General features: G+C 34.2%; 1 protein-coding gene across 1 annotated transcript in view; it reads right to left on the reverse strand.

Annotated features, from left to right (window-relative positions):
- The window catches only part of NDST4 (N-deacetylase and N-sulfotransferase 4), a 150,595-nt gene that overhangs the window by 84,948 nt on the left and 43,635 nt on the right, over positions 1-22,012 (reverse strand). The window lies entirely within an intron of this gene.

Here is a 22,012-nt window from a genome sequence, read left to right on the forward strand (position 1 = left end):
AAAGCATCTACTATGGTCATGGTGGCTGTGAGGAGAAGCATCCTTGAAGTTTTGAATGGCCTAAGAACACAGCTCTTTTCTTTTCTACTCAAATCCTCAAGTGGATGTTCAAATATCTGGAAAAATAGAGACTTTGTAAATGTCAAACCATTCTCCCCATTTACACATGTTTGATAGATACTGAGTCAGGATGAATTCGAAATTATGTTTTCTGACGTACTTGTAGTGCAGCTTGTCATATTGGCAGTTAAACCAAAATGCAGGTGCCTGAACAAGCATAAAGCATGAAAGGCAAGGAGGAAGGTGGTAGAATTAAACCTTCAATTAAAACTCAGAAGTTTAGCAAGAACCTTGCCATCCCACCTCGACTCAAAAATGGTTATAAGACATTCATTTAGAAGTGGTCATGATTCTCTTATAAAATCATTTTGTATTTAGTTAAATTGTAGGCAAAATAGTGTGCTTGAATCCATTTTGGGTGCAAGAATTATCATGTCTGCTTCACTGCTGATGTCATTAGCATCACAACAACCAAATAACTCATTGTCATATAAAAATCACTTGTTTTTATTTTTTTACATATAGCCAAATTAGGATGGACAGGTGAAAATGTTTATGTATCCAGACCATTTAAAAGTGATAAAATTTTATGAATCAGGCTGTAAAATAAGGGTGGATGCAAATATATCCATCCTTACTCAATTTTATGTTCTCAGTGTTATATCAAGAGACCCTGATAACTGATTCTTTCTCTGTAACATTATGATATGAGTTTGTTTTTAAATGAACATTAATAAATTATTGAGCTCTTACAACTTAACCCATATCCAATTTTTGACAATGTAGTTACAAGCCTCAGAAAGAAAAATAAAATTATTTTTTTTTCAAAAATAAAAATACGACAAATATCCTTTTAAAATAATGACTGTATGTTAAATATTGACGTTGTGATGTCAATTCCTCTTTATGCTTCTGGGATTAAAGGGCTCATTTAGAGTGATGGCAAATTTTATTAAAGTTTTTGATTGTAAGCTATGTACATTTGGAAGATAACAGGACATGAAAATACAACTTTCTAAAATTTTCAACAATAGTTATTTTTGCCTATAGTGGTGCTTCTCAAACCTTAGTATATAAAATAAAATGTCTTAAAATGTTGACTTAGGATTTGCAGAAATATCTAGACTTCAACATTTTGATTTGGGTGATCGTAATAGAGATTATCTGCCATATTTTGAAAAACACGGGCCTAGAGAAAAAATGAGCTTTGTTTTTTAGAATGAGATCATTGATATAATCAATTTCTTTGGTTTTTAAAGGAGAGATTTTAATAACTTGTTTAATTTCTTGGGCATATTTAAGAATATTTTTTCTATCTGTTAATCAACTTTTCAATCTACTACAGTGTTGGTCCCCAGAATGGTATGCAAAAACCCTTGTGGGCTAATAAACCTATCTCCAAGAAAAAAAAAAAACAAAACACTTTTATTTCTATTTATTTTGCACTTCAATATAAACACATATGGCATAGTAATGCACTGGTATAGTAGGAATGCATTTAATTTATACATAAATAAACATTTGTGAACATTTTGAGGATACTTGTTCAAAATTATTTTTATTGATGTGTTAAAAAGTGTTGGCTGCTTCCAAGTTTTGACCACTGTGAACAGTAACAGATGAATGGATACAGAAAATCTACTTTCACAATAAAGTACTATTCAGCTATTTAAACAGAATAAGATCTTGTCATTTGCAACAACATGGATGAAATAAGCTAGGCACAGAAAAACAAACATCTCAGTTCTCGCTTACTTGTGGGGTCTAAAAATCAAAACAATTGAACTCATGGAGATAGAGAGTAGAAGGAAGGTTACCAGAAGCTGGGAAGGGTATCAGGGCATTGGGGGGAGGTGGGGATGATTAATGCGTACAGAAAAATAGAAAAATAAATAAGACCTACTGTGTGATAGCACAACAGGGTGACTATGGTCAATAATAATTTAATTGCACATTTTTAAATAACTAAAAGAGTATAGTTGGATTGTAACACAGGGATAAATGAGAGGACAGATACCCTATTTTACACGATGTGATTATTATGCATTGCATCCCTGTATCAAAACATCTCACATATCCCATAAATATATATACCTACAGTGTACCCACAAAAATTAAAATATAAAATTAAAAAGCAATGTAGGATACTACTGCATTAGAAAGAAGTTTTAGTTTACATTACCCATAGGAGGAGAAATAGTAAACATGTCTTAATGCCTATAAATACATTAACTACAAGCTAGGGACTGTGTGTAGACTGTGGGGAACATTTTATTGTTTAGTGAAGTAACGATACTTTTTTTCAGAATCAGTTCTGCTTTTTCAAGAGTTCCCTGAAATTTCAAAAAGTCATGGCATTAGCCTAAATTCAAGTTTTGTTTTTGCTTATATTAAAGGTGAGGTAGAAGGAAATGGAGATGAGAAGTACCTGAATTTCCAGTCCATGCTTTTAATGACTGTTTTTTTTAAAACGTAAGAGCAGTTGCTTGTTTTCCTTTAATGTTTCATTAACTTCTTTTTACTTGTGTTGTTGTCAGGCAGAGAATAGGTAATTTGGACTCAAAATAGTGGTAGATGGAAGTGGGGCATCTTTTAATATCTGTTCCTATAATTCTTCTTGTATTATTCAATATCTGATCTTGACTTGCCCTTAAAATATTAAACTGGCACTATTTTTAACGAATTAAAACAAGAAGAAAAAAATTAAATATAGCAGATTGCTTAGCAGAGGTGCTAGATGTGAATAAATAAAAACAAAACCCTGCAGAATTGATAAGATTCCTGAATTCAAATGTTCTCACCAACCTCACTCTGTTCTCCAGCAATCACAAACAGTCAGCTTGTTCTGTGGCCTCTCTGGTCTTCAGGCTAATAACAAAACCATCAAGCTATCAAATAATCAAAAGGAAGCCTGGAAAGATTGTCCAATGCCATAAGGGGCCAGTGAACTTGCTGTACTTGAATTTTATTTTACTTCTTCACAGTTCACTATTATCCCCCCACTTATACCAGGTAGGATGTAAAAAGGTTAATAAGTCAAATTAGAAGTTAAGATAAATATGCTTTATGTTAAATTCATTCCTTTTTAATAATAATCTTGTTAACAGCCAAAATGTGCAAAGAGTGATAGTAATTTTCATGAATAAAATTATATTGAAAAGTTGTTTTTATTGGGCAGTGACAAAGTCTTAACAATAGTTACCTTTCTGTTTTTTCTTTAACGCAGAAAACACTTCATTAAAGACACTAAGTAAACTAATATAAATCCTGTGTGCTTTTCTAAATACAAGTTCATTTTAAAATCTACCTCATTGGCTGTTAATTGAAATCTATCACTTTTATTATAAATGCCATTAAAAGTCAGTGGACAGTGTAATATTACTATATATTTTATTATAGTCTAATAGTATAATGATTCTAGAAGCAATGAGCTGAAGTTGCTTAATAAACAGAAAAGAAGAAGGAGGAGGTAGTAGAGGAGAAGGAGAGAGGGAGAGGGAAGGGAAGGAAGAGGGTAGGAGAGAAAAAAGGATAAAAAGAAAGAAGGAAGGAAAAAATGCAAAGTCCACCCATTTAAAATCACAATATTCTCATTTGTTACACAGTTTTAAAATCAGTTTGAAAAGACAAATTTTCAGAAGTCCTGAGATCTTTTGTTCTGAACACAGCCTAGGATGAAGAAATGGCACAACCTGTGGGTCTCACATCACCATTTCATTTGTGAGTAATGGACTATCAATATTTATCCTCATGTTCTTTAAGATGAGGACAGTTTTTGGAAAGTTCTAGCATGGAGCTGAGCCATTCTCATGGTTTGGTGAAAGGAAAACTATCCTTTCTCAAGGAAGGCCACCATTTCAATAGAATAGCTTGAATACTAAGAATATGAACATTAACTTTTGTTCTAAACCTGAGTATCATGCCATTCCCTTACGTAAGTGCCCCCACATGTGATCCGTAAAAACCTGCCCAAAGTAGAACCACGTTCTCTTCCAGCCTCTTTCTCTCCTATCACCTTTACCTCTATCTCCTTTTATTATATGTTCTTTCTATAGTCTTTTCCATATATGCTTCTAGCTTAGTAGCTCACTAGCTTCCTCTCAGCATGAAACAATATTCCTCTTCAATTAAAGTAAAAATGTTAAGTACTCTGTCTAGTTCAGATGTCACATTGTCTGGGTAGGCTGTGTGTGTGTGTGTGTGTGTGTGTGTGTGTGTGTGTGTGTGGCAGTGGAAATGCACTGCCTTTCTGTGTTTTTATGCTTTTTTTTTGGACAGCACCAAGCATCTTCCTATTTTTTTCTAAGTTATATTTTTTACTCTTTTTAGAGACAGAGTCTCACCATGTTGTCCAGCCTGGACTTGAACTCTTGGGCTCAAGCAACTCTCCCACCCTCCCACCTCAGCCTTTACAGGTGCTTGCCACAGTGCCTGTCTTCAGCAAATCTTACCTAAATTTCCTGTTGGATTTTTTTTTTCTCCCACAGTCCATGAGAACTGTACCCTTAGTTTTTTATAATTTCTCTGGAACACTATAAATCTTTAATAATGTTCAATGAGTGAATCAAATAACCTATTGCTGTGAGGTGAACATGGAATTCTGAAAGGTATACATAGTTGTCCCTTGATATCTGTGGGGAGTTGTTTCCAGGACTCCCTGCAAATACCAAACTTTATGGATGCTCAAGTCCCTCATATAAAATCATTTGGTATTTGCATACAACCATATACTTTAAATCATCTCTAGATTACTTATAATACCTAATACAATGAAAGTTCTATGTAAATAATTGTTATATTCGTATTGTTCAGAGAATAATGGCAAGAACAAAAGAGTTTCTATATTCAGCACATATGTTTTTGTTTTACTGAACATTTTTGATCTGAGATTGGTTGAATCTATGAATGTGGTACTCACATACAGAAGGCCAACTGTATACCTCTGCAATTACAGAAATGCGTTCAACCTTGGAAGTTGATGGAGTCTAGTTATTGCTGCTAAAATTCCTCTCCCTCAAAAAGACATATATCTCCAAGTTATATTAGTATTTTGATAGTAGTGGGCCTTAAAGAGACAGCATACTGTACTGATCAAAGAATAGGGACTTTGGAACTCGACTTTCACGCATCTACAGAGGCTGAGGTGGGAGGGTTGGAGGATTGCTTGGGCCCAAGAGTTCAAGTCTAGGCTAGGCAACATAGTGAGACCCTGTCTCTAAAAAAATAAAATAAAATATATAACTTAGAAAAAAATAGAGAGATGCTTAGTGCTGTCAAAAATAAAAGCATAAAACCACAGAAAGGGAGTGCAGGGGTGCATTTCCACTGCTAAACACACACATACTGTCGTTCACACTGTAACTCTGCTACTCACAAGCTCTGTGATACTGAATTCATTAGTTAATTTCTCTGAATAGTTTCCTCATCCAGAAAATAAAAACAATAATAGTCTCAACTTTACATGGTTGATGGGAGGCTCAAGTGAGTTAATACATAGAAAGCATTTGGAAGATTAAATAAGGTAAACACAATAAATGTCATTTATGAATAATCAGAACAAAGAGAGACTTATTACATTAAAAATAATCATGTCAGTACTTGAGTGGATACTGAAGATGGCTTTGGATATCACAGGAATTTTGCAGATTTTGCTGTCATATTCCAGTTTTAGATATATGTTCTTAGAAAATGATTACAAGGTATCTTTTCTTAATGTTAGACAGATCTTACTATAATTATTTTGAAAAGGTAAAATAAATTTTTTCTTTAAGTCAAACTTGTGCAAACTTTATAAAAAATGTTAAAATATGTCCCCGGCTGACAGACAAAATGGGCTCCTCATGGCTAACTGAGGTGCTCAAAGTTAAAACAGAATTGGGCTGCGATGCTGGGTGAAGGAGCAATCATGTACTGTGTTCTCAGAAAGATGTTGTAAAAGTGTGTCAGGACCTCCCTTTCTAGAATCAAACCAAACAAGTTCCTGTTGTCATTGCCAAGATAAACTGCAGCTGGAAACCTGTCTCACCCCTCCCCTGATCATTTGAAAGAAACATCTGACAGAGACTTCTGGCGTGGGCTTGGAAATCCCCCAGTTGGAGATCAACTATTTTGACCAATCAGAGATGAACAAGTTTGGAGTCTTCATTTGCATAAAAGGACCTGATTGAGAACATAGGGGAGCACTTTCTCTATTTAAGCCAGACTCTCACTTTGTTCTTTGGAGAGCACAATTTAACTTTTACCAAAGACTGTGCCTCCCCAGTCTGCAGATTGTTTTTTGGGTTTTTTTTTTTTTGGTATCTTTTTTTTAGAAAATAAAAATCTCCATTCTTCCTCTGGCAGATATCATGGTCTTTTGTTAACAAATACTTCAGGTATATGCTGTTTCCATAAAAATTATAAAGTTATCTGTGTATGCCAAAACAAAAAAAAAATGATCAATACAGAATTGATCTCATTTGCACATTAAAAATTTAAAATCTTAGCTAAAGATTACTTCTAACGCTCACGAAGATATTTATCCAACAACATACAGTGGTTAACATTCAAATCAATTTCTATGCCATCGGTCACCTCCCTGAATTTCCCACAGCAATAAAAATGTGGCTGGGCTTACTGAGCTAATGTGGAGTGGATTATTGGTGATATGAAGGTGGGGAATGAAAGTAGGAAAGGGAGACAGATGACAAACACATAAATAACTTTAGAGAGTGGTAAATGCTATGAAAAAATAAGACAAGTTAGTGATAGAGAGTGACTGGAAAAAGTCGGGCAACCCTTCTCTGAGGAGGTAACTTTTGACCTGAGGCATGAAAGGCAGAAGAAATCAGGCTTCCAAATTCCTGGAAGCAACTTGTTTCAAGAAATTAATGGTAGCACAGAAGCCCTGAGGGACAAACAATCCTGGCATGTATGAAGGCCTGTAAGGAAAGAAGGATGGTGTGGTTATAGTGTAGTAAGTGAAGGTCAGAGTGGAACTTAGTAAATGCAGAGAGGGCGGCAGAGGGCCAGGTCATGGTCCAGAGTTTGAAGTTAATTTTAAGATTAAATGAGAAAGCACTGGAAGACGTTAAGAATGGCTGTGGCATGCTCTATTTTACGTTTAATGATAACATTTTAACTGCTCTAGGGATAACAGATTCTATGTGGCCAGAGAGACAGCAATTTTTCTGGAGGAGAGATAACAGATGCCTTGTCTTGCAGGGTTGTTGCAGAGATGGAGAGAAAATAATTGGGATATAATTTGGAAGGAGAGTTGACAGTACTTACTGATGAATTCATTCATTCAACAGATATATAATAGAACCTACTATAGTTACACACTGGTGAAAGGAATATCTCTTGATATTACTGGGAAGTCACCCATCCTCTAGAAAGTCATTTACAAAACCATAATGATTGAGCCAATGACTGCACACTGCAAGTTACTATCATGGCACTGATGGGCTTCTTTTTCAAAACTTTAAACAGTAAATATTCACAGTCATTATAAACAATTATGTATAAATATATGTTGATATATATATATATTCAAGATGCATTCAGCAAAAGATTTGGTAAAAGCTGCATTAAATTTGGGGCAATGGAATATATTTAATTTCTTTTTTATTTTTCTCAATAGCTCATAATTCCCAAATGCTGTGTATGTGAGCATAACATCTCAGCCCATGTAGGAAGCTCTGTCTGTATAGATTTGATTGCTTGAGCAAGTTAAGTAAATTGCAGAATGGACTTCTAAAAAGAAATTGCAGGAGGATGGCAATTTTCAAGTCACATCTTTTATTCACATTTGATTTGAATGTGTACCTGTGTGTGAAAGAGAGTTTAAGTGGATATAATAACAGCTTCAAAAAGGAGCAAGATTCTGTTACTTACACTTTATACTTTGAATGGCATTGTTGAATATCTTAAATTGCATTACAAGTGACAACTATAAATCAAGGAAACACTTCATGCTTGGAATCTTATCTTTTACATTGTTTAAGCTGGTAATTTCCATACAGTGCTAGAGGAGGCTAGCAGTCATCATGAACTTTCCATTTACAAGAACATGACCTTTTCTTTACTTCTAAATATCTAGGCTGTTTCTCTAGTTTTAGTTAATGTTCTCACAGAGAGGTAATTGAACACTGACTGTTCTGTTAGGTGTGAAGTTCAATGGAGACAGATCCATAGGATCAATAACTGCAGACATGAAGAGTATCCTTTCCGCTAGTGATGGGTGATGAAACCCAGTCTAAAGTTTTCTATTTGATTTCTGGGGTTGAATTTCTTATTTATATTAAATTCATCTCAGCCCTCTAAATTATTTGTAAAAATTAACAACTAGTAAGGGCTTTAAGTTTTCATATCATTAATATATGTTTACCAAACACAGAGGTTGCCATAATTCTATGTATTCCTCATCCGAGCTAAACTTCTGCAACAGTCTGTAATGACAATAAACAAAGAACTTAGTGTTTCCAAAAATGTATCGATTAATACAAAAATTAAAAGACCTTAAAACCAGCAACACTAGCAACTGAAACAAAAACCTTTGCCAAAAACATCTGAGGTATTTTAGCAGAGAACAAAATCAAAGGAAAAAAAAATTGTTTTGACCAACCAAGCAAGCATTGCGTTCAATGACTCCATTTGTTTCACTGGAATAAAAAATAATGATGTAAATGTTATCACTTAAAAATAGCTCAGAAGGCATAATAAACTGATAGCACAAGAATAGTTTCAGAAGCAAACCATGTAATGAACTAAAAGTCTTTGTAATAGAGGATGTCTTTATCACATGATTTATGTGTTCAAGCAGCGAGAAACAATCAACCAAAATTCAAGCTGTAAATAAACCCAGCGCTCATGGGCTTCTAATACGCCTCAAATATCATTTGATGATAAAAATGACATTTCAAATAACAATTGCAACCAAATTATTTATATTTTCTCTAAAACATAAAATCGCTTGCTTTTTATCACATCATGTACTGTTTGTGTAAAACAGTAAGGGAAACAACATTTATTTCTCTCATTTTACAGACATATTCTGAAGCCCAAGGAAATTAGATGACGTATCCTTTGCTACTTAGTAAACTAGAAAAAAATAAAATAAAACAAGGTTTTCTGAGTTTGGGTTATCAGATGATGCACTAACATTCCTGCTGCATGTTTGATTTCATGAAAGAAGCAAGAATAAACTTCCCATTTTCTTTTTCCCCCTTCATTTCCCTTTTTCTCCGCTCCCCTCAACTCACTCTCCTGCTGTCCCTTTTTTTCATTTTCTTCCTTTTCTCTCCTCCTCTTCTCCTGACTCCTCTCCCCTGTTCTCTCATTTCCCTTTTTTTTCTGACACAACAAAAACAACTCATGCAAAAGCATTGGTAGTTAGTCAGACACAGGCAGGGCAGGAGATCCCACCGCCCCACACCGCCTTCCAGTCACCAGAAATGTTTGGCCACCATCGGGTGATGGTCAGGCGGTTGTTAACTGTCTCTCTAAAATAATAATCGGTCACAGCAGTGCCAGGGAAAAGTAGTCTCCTGACATATCAAAACACTTGAAACTGGTGATCAGCAACTTCCTGATAAGATCTCAGTAGTGGAGTGAGCAGGCTCAGGCATGCACATTAAGAGGCAAAATGGCAGGGTTTAACTGGTATATGATCTTCCTCTAGAAACTCTTGACTGGTAAGAGAACACCTCAAGTGAGCATGCAGACAGCTTTAGTAAACATACCATGCATGCTCAGCTTCCAAATGTCGGCCGGCCACTGTGTATGTGGACAGCCTCGCCCAGTGGAAAAATCAGGGGAGAAGTAACACAACCCCAGAAGCATGTCAATGTACAAGACCCCACGTCAAAGGTCAAACCACGCACTGATCTCTTACATTGCCTGCTTGGCCCTCATCCAAGTGTAATTTACTTCCTTTACTTCCTGCTCTAAAGCTTTTTAATAAACTTTCACTCCTGCTCTGAAGCTTGCCTCAGTTACCCTTACGCCCTTTGGTTGAATTCTTTCTTATGAGGAGACAACAATTGAGGTTTCTGGAGACCTGTATAGATTTACCACTGCAAACACACTTCAGTGCCATGTGACTCAGATCCATTCCGTAGTGGTAACAAAAGGGCATGTGGTAGACATATGCAGTTACGGCATAATTTTTGTTTGTTAATTTATTCAACCTATTGAGCCCATACTCTATGCCTAGGGATACATATAGTAGAGGTGAAGAAGATAGTCACTAAACAGGTACCACCATGAGCTGTATTATGCATATGACTCTATCTATGTAAACAGCCATGAAATCTGACCCAAACCCATGAGCAGGCTCAGGGGATGAGAAAGAGAAAGCAGAGATGAAATTCGATAGATAAATAGTGAGGTTAAAGTGAGAGTAGTAGATATATTAATAGAAAAGTACTGTAGGCATAAGAAGCTATACATACAAGGCCTTCTGATACAGAATAAGCCCTGACATGTCAAATGGAACTCCAGATCACCATTATTTAGCATTTACATAAATACTTCATATCATATCTGCATATAAGCCACTTAGGGAAAAGCTAAGCCAGAAGTATTTGCTTTCCTCAAATATAAAAATAGGAAAATGTCAACATGTTTTAGAAAACAGTTTGTATTTTTATTTTCACCCTATCTAACTCTGAGGAATAACCAGAGGGACATAAAATAGGAACAAAGAAAGTGAAATAAGTTAAAGTGATCCAAAAAGAGTCTTTCTCATTCACTGTACTTAAAAAAATAAATATTAAGGAAAAGAAACAAGACATATTGCAATATTTAGGTGTATAAAATTTGTAAAATAGATAATAAAATCCAGAATTTTGAACTCTTCAGTAGAGTGAAACCTCACAAACAAACCAAAAAGAATAAACCAAAAAAGTACACATTTCCGAATTTAATTTTGTAGACTAACCAACTTTTTCTACTTTCTCACCAACTCATTAGTCATATAAACACTGATACAAGGAGTGTTTTCTTTTCTTTTTTTCTTATTATGAATTCACTGATAATGCTTGCAAACTGTCCCCAAATGTGAAGAGCATTATGTACCTAGTATTTACATATTGCATGCCCCAAAATAGAGAGAAAAAACGTTTTATTTACCGACTAACATCCATATAAACAGGAGGCTGTGATTTTCCTGATGAAAGTTTATTTATGCTAAAGAGCTATTTTACTATCTTTCATTCCAAACTTTGGGAAAACTAAAGTAGCCAGTTATACTAGATGGAAAAGACTGCCCTAATAAAATATTGCAGCTTTCATTTATTTTTCTGTGGAAACAAAATTGGAAAAAAAAATGCAATCTTATGGATTTTTTCATGTTCTGGAAATATACAGCAATGCAAATTGTATTCCATCAGAACCTGTAGCAAATATTGTATTAGAAAGAGATATATCTACACAGTAAAATAAATCTCTTATTTCATGAGAAGACAGGGTTCAAGTTTAGGAGACAAAAATATTTTGGTCATTTTTTAGGGCACACTTTACATTCTGAACTACTCATTTTTAAATAAATTCTATTGTGGAAAATTGAAACAAAACTACTACTAAAAATCTAGGGAAAAAACACAAAATTTACCCACATTCTCTACATCTTTATGCTAACTCTGATCCTGATTTTCATTGTGAACGAAAGAATAATATCATATGTTGTGAGGCCATGGATCTTAGCTGACTCTAGATTTTACAAAATCCCTGCTGTGAGTGTGAACCCCTTACAGAAGTGGTGATTCATGTCCTTTTGTAAAGGTTAGTCCTGCAAATCTTTAAGCATAGAAAAAAAAAAAATTAAAAAAAAAGAAGATAAAGGAAAAAAGGAAGTGACTGTAGGTCTTTCAGTGAGTGGAAATAGAATTTTCCACAATCTATATACTCCACAGGGGTCCATTCCTCTCACAGTTGGTGGCTGTTCTCCCCAGCTCTAAGCCCCAGAGCTCCCAATAACATTAATTGCTTCAAAGTCCCTGTCTTGAGAAGTAGATTTCACTATAGTAGGAAAGTTAGAAGTTAATTTCTATAAAAATAAATACCCCTGAGTTCGGGAGAGGGGCTAGGGGGTGAAGAGAGGTTGATTAATGGGTACAAACATACAGTTTGATAGAAGTAAGATCTAGTGCTTGATAAATTAGTAGGGTGGCTATAGTTTACATTACTTGTTATGTATTTCAAAGTAGCTCAAAAAGAATAATTCCAATGTTGCTAGCATAAAGAAAAGACAAGTATTTATGGTAATGGATATCCCAATTACATTGATTTAATCTTTCCAAATTATACAGAATGCATTAAATTATCATATGCACCACCAAAATATGTACATCTAATATGTATCAATAAAAAAGATAAAGAAAAATATAAATCCTCCTGGAACACATGTAGAAAATCTCCTAGGTCTCCAAGTTAGAAATATTAATATACTATTTTATGAAGATGTATATTTTGATGGAATATATAATTGCTTTGCTCTCCGTGGAATATTATCTCATTGTCATAATTTTCTTTGAACCACAGAGTTTATAGGAAATCAAAGCCAAAATCATCAAAGAATACTTGGATACCTTGATATCAGTAATCAGTTCTTTATAATCTGCTACAGACTTGGGATATTGCTTGCATTTTATTTTGTTGCTCTGCACATAAAATAGTTTATTGTAAATTACCTTGCATATCCAGCTCTATATTATTTCAGCATTAAACAGAACTCCTCAAAGTTGGTTTCAGGTTATTTTATGTTGATGTTATCCTGTGCCTCACAGCTGCCTTTTCTCTAACCTGTCTGAAGAGCCGGCACTAATCCATAATGTACTGCACCTGCTATTAGATTCCATGAACTCAGAGATTGATATACACGGAGAAGGAAAGCTCATTAACCAGACTAGGTGTATGAAAGTTCAGCAGACAGCACACGGAGAAGTTTATCATTGCAGTTCCATTATACTCTACTGTCAATTTCAAGTACACCACTCTTTCAGGCACATATTTTTTGTTCACCTGAATTTGCAAGTGGCCAACAGAATAGGTGAGGTTTAGTGAGTCTAGGCACTGCTCTGAACTTTGAAAAGTGTAATAACTTTTCTGGCTCCTGAACTGTTATTTTAGAGCATTCTAGAATCTGAGCCTCTTGAAACTTACTTGTCAAGAAAACAGAAAATTATATTTTTATGTTGCTCTTTGTGTAGCATGAAATTAAAATGAGTAGAAAAAATTAAATCCTGTAGGACATATTAATTGCAAGCTTTTATATTTATTGTGGAAACCATCTGATAAGACTCCCGACTGTTTTGACTATTTTCAGTTGCTGCATATTTTATAGGGTAGTGTCTCAACTTGAATGATGGTGGACTACCTGGTGTAAGCTGTTTCACCTCATACATGATTAAATTATATTTCTTCCTGTCTGAACAAAGATTATTTGAAAATACAGGAAGGATTCGGCACCAGGGAAATACATGTTAGTATTTGACAAGTGTGGAACAGTGCAGAAAAATATCAGTATGTGATGAAGACATGCTAAGAATCTAAGAAAAATAAGAGAGAGTTATATGAATGTTAAATAGACAGATGTCAAAGATGCTTTTGAAATCCCATTCAAATGGCCCTCAGATCATTTAATTTTCAATTGTTAGGCTCATTTGGGCAAAGCAACTTGGTATCCAGGGAAATCAAGAAACCCCATTCCTTGTAGTTGGCTGAATCAAAAAATATAATACATAATAGTAACAGGAGTTCATATGTGAATCAAGATGTAAAACTTTATTCCAACTCATATTTTCTGTTTTATGGTAGATTACAAAATAATGACATGTTTTGAAATTTGTCAAACTATGAAAACAAGATATATCTCTGAATGCCAGTAAGAGTCAGAATTTAAAAAAAAAAAACTGTTGAAAATGCAGAAAGAAAAAAATATCAGAGACTTTCGAACACAGAATAGATACAGTTGTATTGTAGAAGGGGCCAACACAAAATAATGTGAATCCTCAAACTGGAAGCTGAAGAAGGAAAGAAACAATACTGATTTTGTTGTGGCATTTGCCTTTTGGACTGCAGAGCAAAGTTGCAGATGTTATAAACCAGAAAAACAAAATGTGAAACTTTTCAAGGTTATTTAATACAGTCTCCTTCCTTTAGGCAGATGAATTCCCAAGGCGATAAGAAAGAACTATAGAGTTGTTGATTCTATTTTAAAGTACTCTAGAGGGGGAAATTCCAGGACATTCCTTCATATATTTTTTCCAGCTTTTATTAACCTCATAGGATCTTACATACATATGAATTCAGTAACTACTAATCAAAATTCAAAATGGTCCTGCAAAATCTGGAAATTATATTTCAGTATACAAGTAATGGGAAGGTCTTTTTTTCTCTACTTCCCTCAATATATCTACCATTAGATATCTTCCAATTTTATCTCATCCTTTAATTATTAAATATGTTGACAAACTACCATTTCCCCATTTCCTCCGATCTTATAATTATAGATTAGATCCAGATTTATAATGCTTGTACTATTTAAAATTAACTTGATTTGTGTGTGTGTGTGTTTTACAGTGAGAGAGATGTAGCCACGATTTAATTGTATAAGAACATAGAAATCACATATTCTTAGTATAAGATGAGATATTAGAAGCTCAGTAATAGATTTCACATTTCTACAAAATTTCTGTTTGGACAGCTTCAACAACAAGGAACTTAATATGTCATGATTGCAGCCCACACAACTTTCTGACAAATTTAATTTATCCTTATATAATATTTATCCTTATATAATGGTGAGATTATATTATTATTTTATTTTAAAATGATTAGAGGCTTTTCATTATTTCCTTTTAAATTTCACCTTGTTAGATTTGATTTTTTTATTCTAATATGCTAACCAAAACTAGATATTAATATCATAATCTGTCTGGTGTATTTACTTTCACTGTCAGCTTTGTGTCAAGCTAGTATGTCCTTATTCATCCACTGATAAACATATAAAAACAACAATACTAAGTACAGAAAGCTATTAATCATTTTCAAATCCACAGACAAAATTACCATCCAAGAGAGACGTCATACATTGTGCCTATAGCATTTCTATAAGATTAAAGTATAGATGATTAATTGAAAGGGAAATCTAGTATAGATTGACTTTTATGTTTTAGAATTTATCCTAACATTATTGATCACCTCTTCTACTTATAAGTTCCTACAAACATCACTTTTACACACTGAGAGTCAGCTGGGAAAGTAGGTAGAGAAAATGGTAGTCTCTGGGTGATTTCACGTATGTTGAATACTTCCCACTAAAAACACATTTCCCCTGGGACTTTGATACCTAGAATAATGTATTCATGGATCTCCCCTTTAAAAGTCAGCTCTGTTAAATAGAAATATTCTTCAGAGTCAGCATATTATTTCATATCAATAATTTTAATTTTCAAATTAATTAACTTATAGTTCTTTCTTCAGCATTGGGTGAAAGATATGAAAATATTCTTTACTCTGACAAAGAATTAAGTGATGATTAGAAGAAAAGATTGGAACAGAGAAGCCTGGCTTATTGCTTTCTTTTTCTGGTTACTTCTTTCCTCATACCATTCCTGGCTTCCTCCTTGCCAGCCTTGTTGGAACCTTAAACTCAAAATAGTAACTCATGATCAAGAAGCCGCAATATTTACTTTCTCAACATTAGTGAGGTAAGTATTAATCATAGCCCATCACCTCTCTGTTTATGAGAAGACACTTACACGGAGAAAAACCAAGTGTGCATTGTCTTTTCTTTCATTCACTTCTTCCTTCTTTGTGTTCCCGATTTTCTTTCACTCACTCCAAGTCTGCCTCCCACATTAAGTTCCTCATCTGGTGTGATGGTTAATCTTATGTGTCAACCTGACCACCAGACCATGAAATGGCCACATATTTGGTCAGACCTTATTTTGGTGTGTCCATGAGGGTGTTTCTGGATGAGAATAACATTTTAATTAGTCCAGTGCACAACCCTTGTATTGGGTAAAGCAGATAGTCCTCTGTAATGTGGGTAGACTTCATTCAAGCTGTTGAAGACACGAATAAAACAAAAAAGCTAAGTAAAAGGAATTTCCTTCTGCTTGACTGCCTTCACTTTGGGACACTGTTTTTTCTTCTCTGCCTTTGGACTCTAACTGCAATCTTGGCTTTCACTGGTCTTGAGACTGCTGGCATTTGGACGGGAACTGTCCCATCAGTTTTCCTGGGTCTCCCCAGCTTCTCGACTGTATATGAGATCTTGGGTCTTGACAGCCCTCATAATTGCATGAGCCACTTCTTTATAATCTCTCTCTCTCTCTCTCTGTATCTATCTATCTATCTATCTATCTATCTATCTATCTATCTATATCCTATTGGGTCTGTTTCTCTGGAGAACCCCAACTAAGGCATCTGATAACTTCTCCCTATGAAGGCTGGGAAGTAAGCTCCATTTGGCCTGGGCTCTACCAGATGCTACCTGTAGTCTGTTTCCCTTGAGATCTGAGCAGTATCTACTCAGACTGCTTGAGGCGACACATAGTCCTTGTTTTGAGCAACATTGTTCCTTAACAGTCATCTTTATGAACTACTGTTTGCTTGATCTATACTTCATCCCATATTAGGATGTGCTATCTTATCCATACTACTGACCCTTTTGACCCTCTTGACCGTCTATTCCTGCTGTGTCTATCCTGGTCTCTATCATTTACCTATGTATCATATTTTGAGCTCACCATCAATTTACAATGACAAAGCAAGTATAGTTTGTGACTGGATAGAAGAAGCCTCCTGAAACTCCCCATCTTTGATTATCCTATTCTGCCTAAAATTAAAATAAATCTGTGTAGCAATGATAAGCTTTTAAAAGTGAAGTTTATAAAACTTAGTATAGTTTGGTTAGTTCACAAGTGGTAAACATGGAAATACTAGAAGCCAAATAGTCTTTTATGTTATTTAAAATCTTGAGATTTATTTTAAGTACAAATCTCCAAATTAGGCTCTATGAGGGACACTGGGTTCAAAATATTTAAAAACAGATGCATAATCTATGTCTTTATTGACAAATAGTCAGACAAATATTCAAGTAATAAACACCAGTAACAATCACACCTGGACAGGAGGTCCAGGGGAGGCAATGGCCAGTGTTCTGAAAATTACTGACTTACCCTAAGGACACGACTAGGGAAGACATGTGTCAGGAATGTAGCCCCAGAATGAAAAGGGTATGATGAAGTGACCCTTACCTCTGCTGAGATTAAATTCTCGCTAAGGAAAGGAATGAAGAGAGAGGTTTCCACTTGCTTTAATTAATGTTTACATCTCAATTGTTAAAAATTATTTTAGAATATCCCCGATTTTTTAAAAATATATATACAAAAGATGTGCATTTTGAAATATGCACAAAAATTGAAATATCTCAGATATAGGTTTGGTAGGAATACTTTTGAGGTACACTGAGGATTAATTCAACTAGCTTGCTATTCAGAAGTACAAGCAAGTTCTGAGAAATGAAGTTTCTTGCTAAAGAGCATAGAGCATCCACGCTCCTGTTCCAAGTGTGGTGCCATTATACCCAACAGACCTTTTGTTTTGTTTTGTTTTTAATAGTCATGCAGTTGTAGGGGAAGACAGTTTAATTACTCATAACCTGACAAAGCATATTTGCCCTCACTTTCCTATCTTCCCATCAAATTTAGAAGTTTCTATTTTCATACAATGTGAGTTTTTATTTTTTTAGGAATTTAAAATAGTGTATATGAATTATCTAATGTAATTTATTTTAAACACACCTAGAGCTTTACCATAGCCAACTTAGCTATAGCTTTGTTCAAAGTATATCATTTTATTCAAGTACAAGACTTTCTTCCATGAAGCAAAGTGGGCATAGCATAAGGTTCACTATTTCGTATTTTCTGTATACACTGGGACATGAATGAGGACATGCTTTCTTAAGACCTCAAAAATGGAATCATTACAGGAGAAGAAATTAGAAAGCTGAAATAATCACAACATTATATAATGTTGGGATTCCCACACTGCTATACCATCGTACCTCTATTTATAACAGGAAATAAAATTACAACTATAAAAGATGAAAAGACACACACACAAAAGGGTCAAGCTCTCTATTTTAGATTAAGAAAAATTAGCAAAGATTTAAAAAATGAGCTTCAGGTCATCCAAGTATACAAAGATAATACAAAGCTGTCTAGTTTTAATTCAGCTTTATATTGTGGCCACTTTTAGAAACTGAAATAAGTGTGCCTACTGAGATCTCCAGCCACAAGCAAACTCAACTTATGGGCCTCCTAGGCTCCTCTGATAAAATTACGATTTTTAATTTTTGGCTAGAGATTCACATATCAATATTTCATTACTATAATTAAAAAATAGAAGCCAAATGAGATATTATATAATATTTAATTATTATATTAAACATATGCTTCTTTTTTAAATATTATTATACTTTAAGTATAACGTGCAGGTGCATGTGCATAACGTGCAGGTTTGTTACATATGTATACTTGTGCCATGTTGGCATGCTGCACCCATCAACTCATCAGCACCCATCAACTCGTCATTTACATCAGGTATATGTGGTTTTCCTGACTATCATAAGAGAAACAAATTATTTAGAGATGCAGTCTAATTTCTTTGTAGCAGTGCTAGTATTTACCAACTGGTTTTGTGAAGAAGTTGTGAAATAGTTCTAAGAGGAAAAGAGCACTAAATGCCTACATTAAGAAAAAAGAAAGATATCAGATAAGAAGCTTAATTTCGTATCTCAAGGAACTAGTCAAAGAAGAACAAAATAAGTCCAAAGTCAGCAGAAAGAAGAAAAAAATAAGTATTGCAGCAAAAATAAATAAAATAGAGATTAGAAGAATATAAAAGATCAATGAAACTAAGAGTTGGAATTTGAAAAAGATAAATAAAATTAGCATGCATTTAGCTAGACTAAGGGAAAAAGAGAGAAGACTCAAATAAAATGAGAAAGAGGAGATATTACAACTAATACCACAGAAATGCAAAGGACAATAACAGACTACTATGAACAATGATATATCTAACAGGTTAACCTAGAAGAAATAGACAAATTCCCAAAAAGATACAACCTACCAAGATTGAACCATGAAGAAACAGGAAATCTGAACAGACCAATAACGAGTAAGGAGAATGAATTGTAATTAAAGGTCTCTTAGCAAGGAAAAGCTCAGGACTTAACAGTGTCATTGATGTATTTTACCAAAAATAAAAAAAAAGAAAAATTAAGAGAATTAACACCAAATCCTTCCCAAACTCTTGCAAAAAATTTAAGAGGAGAGTACACTCCCAAACTCATTTTATGAAGCTAGCATTACCCTGATATCAAAGCCAGTTAAGGGCTCTATAGGAAAAGAAAATTATAGGGTAATATTTCTGACAAACACAGAGACAAAAATTCTCAATGAAATTCTAACAAGCCAAATTCAATAGCAAATCAAAATGTTAATACACCATAATCAAGTGGGATTTATCCCTAGGATGTAAAAATGTTTCAACATATGCAAATCTATAAGTGCGATAAGCCATATTAATAAGATGAATGAATGACAAAAATCATATGATCATCTCAATGGAAGCAGTAAAAGCATGTAACAAAATTCAACATCCGTTCATCATAAAAAGCTCAACAAATTAGGTATAAAAATGCATCACAACACAATTAGTGCCATATATTACAAACTCACAGCTAATGTCATCTTTACTTGTACAAAGTTGAAAGCTTTTCTACTAAGATCAGGAGCAAGAGAAGGATGTTCACCCCAACTGCTTCTATTCAATATAATAATAAAAGTTCTAGCCAGAAAAACTGGGCAAGAGAAAGAAAAAAAAATACACCCAAATTGGAAAAGAAAAAAGTTAAATTGTTTCTGTTTGCAGATGACATGATCTTTTATGTAGAAAACTCTAAATATTCCTTGAAAAAACTGTTAAACTAATAAATTCAGTAAAGTTGCAGTACACAAAATCAACGTACAAAAATCAGTAGTTTTTGTACACTGACAAGCTATCTGAAAAAGAGACAAGAAAGGATCCCATTTACAATAGCATCAAAAAAATACTTAGGATTGGAAGAATTAGTATTGCTAAAATATCCATATTACTCACAATGATCTACCAATTCAATGAAATTTTTGTCAAAATATTGATGACTTTTTCACAGAAATATAAAAAACAATTCTAAAATTTCTATGGAACCACAAAAGACCCAGAATAGTCAAAGCAATCTTGAGAAACAAGAAGAAAGCTGAAGACATCATATTATCTAACATCAAACCATACTACACAGCTATGGCAATAAAAACAGCAAGGTACTGACATAAAGAGTGACATAAAGACCACTGAAACAAAGCAAACAGTCCAGAAATAAATCTATGCACTTACAGTCAATTGATTTTTGTCAAAGGTTGCAAGAACACAGAATGAGGAAATAACAGTCTCTTCAATAAACAGATGTTGGGAAAATTGAATATCCACATAGAGAAGAACAAAATTAGCCCTTTATCTCACACCATATTTAAAAATCAACTCAAAATGGACTAAAGGCTTAAATCAAAGACCTGAAACTGGAAAACTATTAGAAGGAAGTATAGGGAAAAAAGTTTTTGACATTGGACTGGGCATTGATTTTTTCTTTTTCTTCTTCTTCTTCTTCTTCTTCTTCTTTTATATATATATATATATATATATATATATATATATATATATATATAAATCCCAAAGCCCAGACAACAGAAGCAAAATAAACAAATGGGATTGCATTAAGCTAAAAAGCTTTTGCACAGCAACGAACATAAATAATAGACTGAAAAGACAACCTATGGAGTGAGAGAAAATATTTAAAACCATATATCTGCAAATGCTTAATATCCAAAACACATATCAGGAACTCAAACAACTCAATAGTAAGAAAAGGAATAACCTCCCTTAAAAATGGGCAAAATATTTGAAAAGATATTTCTCAAAGGAAGAAATACAAATGACCAACAGGTATATGAAAAAATCCTAACATCATTCATCATCAGGGAAATACAAATTAAAACCATAATGAAATATCACCTCACACCTGTTAAAATGAATATTATCAAAAAGATTGAAGATAACAAAGTTGGTGAAGATGTGGAGAAAGGGGAACATTTGACCACCGTTGGTAGAAATATAAATTACTTCATCTATTGTGGAAAATACTATAGAGATTCCTTAAAAACTACCATATGATCCAACAATCCCTTTACTGGGAATATAGCCAAAGGAAATGAAATTAGTGTGTTGAAGACACATCTGCATTCTCATGTTCATTGCAGCATTATTCACAATAGCCTAAATATGGAATCAATCTATGTATCAATTGACAGATGAATTAATAAATAAAATGTGGTGCATGTATGTATCTATCTATATATAAAATAAAAAATCATTCATCCTTAAAAAAGAAGCAAATCTTGTCATTTGTGACAACATAAATGAACCAGGAGGACATAGCTAAGTGAATAAGTCAGGCACGGGAAGACAAATACTTCATGATCTCACTTATATGTAAGATCTAAAAAAGTTTAACTCTTGGGAGGCCGAGGAGGGCGGATCATGAGGCAGGAGATTGAGACCATCCTGGCTAACACGGTAAAACCCCGTCTCCACTAAAAATACAAAAAATTAGCCAGGCGTGATGGCGGGCGCCTGTAGTCCCAGCTACTCGGGAGGCTGAGGCAGGAGAATGGCGTGAGGCGGAGCTAGCAGTGAGCCGAGATCTCGCCACTGCACTTCAGCCTGGGCTACAGAGCGAGACTCCCTCTCAAAAAAAAAAAGAAAAAAAAGAAAAAGAAAAAAAGTTGAACTCATAGATCCGGAAAGTAGGATGCCAGTGGCTCGGGGAAAGTTCGTGGAAGGGAGTAAAGTTCCAGTTAGA

This window comes from Macaca mulatta, chromosome 5 (assembly GCF_049350105.2).
Source record: "Macaca mulatta isolate MMU2019108-1 chromosome 5, T2T-MMU8v2.0, whole genome shotgun sequence".
NCBI lineage: Eukaryota > Metazoa > Chordata > Mammalia > Primates > Cercopithecidae > Macaca > Macaca mulatta.